Here is a 2,039-nt window from a genome sequence, read left to right on the forward strand (position 1 = left end):
ATTTGGTCAACATAGATGTTTGATCACACTACCTATGCACGTATGTTCGATCCACATACCCACATACCTATACACTCCGCTAACATAGATATACGATTTACTTATGTTTGGTCCACTTCTTCCACACATACATGCACATACAGAAGTATCTGGCAAACAGCTGGCGCTACAGTCTAACCAATTGGCTTAGATATTTACATTTTAGTGACGGTATGTCAAATCTCAAAATTCAAAAGTAGTTATTAACAGGAATGTATCTGAATATAAATATAAGATCATTGGGGATCCACTGGGGAGAGGGGGGGTAGGGGTTGTGTGTTAAAACAGAAAAATACTTGGAGTTATAAAAACTTTGGTTATGTAAGAGTTAAAAAAAATAATAACTCGCGAAGTTTCTACTTTCTGAAATTAAAAAATTATACAATAGGCATGCAAATCCTAAAGCGCTCTTATAAAATTTTTTCAGAAATTTATTTGTGTTTCTTGCTGTGATCTTAAATTTTAGTCATGGTAAATAAAATCTTAAGAAGAGAGTTGTTTGACACTTGGAGAAGTGTTGCCGAAACTTCTAAAAGACAACAAGGTGTCCGTGATTATGTTATTAGTAAATTGAAAGAAATATCTGATGAAAATGCTTCTTCCGAAGTATATAAAGTAAATTAAGTAAATGACTTTAGATTCGTAATCAGCAACCCAGAAAACCCTCAGATACCCAGTTACATAGAAACCTACCGTTTTTTTTTTAATTTTCGTCCGCCATATTGGATCCGCCATTTTGAATTTTTGGTAAATAACTTTAGGTATGTAATCAGCGACCCAGAAAACCCCCAAATACCCAGTTTCATAGAAATCTACCGATTTTTTTTTAATTTTCGCCCGCCATATTGGATCCGCCATTTTGAATTTTTGATAAGTGACTTCAGATTCGTAATCAGCGACCCAAAAATCCCCTAGGTAAGAAGTGGTGTAAAGATCCATCAACGAGTATTTGTTGAAATAGTTTCGTCCAGCTAGATTTGCGATCCGAACCACTGTGCGGTTTAAGCTTAAAAAATTTGCATACAAATATTAAAAAAAATTAAAAATAAATTTGAACGGAATCGTAATGATGAGATTTTTGATGCTGTTTTTTAACTTATCAAAGATTGGTATAAGAAAAACTTGAATAACTGAGCGTAAACTCTTCTGATTTAGACTTAAAAGGTGTCGGTGGAAAGGTATTTTCTCACCCTTTTTATTTCTTTGCTAACAAAGTCATTCAAAGGATGAAAGAGAAAGGTAGGATGAACGTCATGGGATGAACGAACGTCATTCAAAGTTGAATTAAGATGTGTTGGTATTTGAAAAAAAATAAATAAAAAAAATAAAATTGGGACACGAATAACTTTTTGTTTGGACAGAAATAAAAACAGTGCGAAAATACCTTTCTACTGAGATCCCATAGGCCTAAATCAGAATAGGTTTGGCCCAGTTATTCAAGTTTTTCGTAAATCAATCTATGAAAAAAGTAAAAAAAAACAGCATCAAAAATCTCATTCTTACGATTCCGTTGAAAAGATTTTTAAATATTTTCATGCAGATTTTTTTAGCTTAATCTGTTTTGTCATCTGAGGGGACTTTTATCAAAAAGTTCTTTAAGAAACTATTTTTATTCATAAAAAACTCCATTTTTGGAGATATTTTCAAATCGGTCCAGCTCACTTAAATCTTAATATTTTTCCGAAATATTTTGGTGGACGTATTAAAATATAATAAATTTTGTAATCCCGTCGGAAAAACCGCACCTTTCTTTGGTGATGCAGTCTAATATACATATATACATTTGTATGTACTTTACTTACATACATACCCAGTAGAAATTCTATGCATACGACATCGTTGTTGGTGGCATGAGCTTGCTGCTGTGTATACATGTGTGTGTATAAATTTCAAAATAATTTGCAAGAATCTCCACATACACAACAAACATACAACCTAAATGTATACTATGCACTTAGCTTTAAATTTTAACATTTTCGCAGCTCCCTATGTTTATCTTC

Source organism: Rhagoletis pomonella, unplaced genomic scaffold (genome assembly GCF_013731165.1).
Source record: "Rhagoletis pomonella isolate Grant_MI unplaced genomic scaffold, Rhpom_1.0 Rhpom_scaffold_00130, whole genome shotgun sequence".
Lineage (NCBI taxonomy): Eukaryota > Metazoa > Arthropoda > Insecta > Diptera > Tephritidae > Rhagoletis > Rhagoletis pomonella.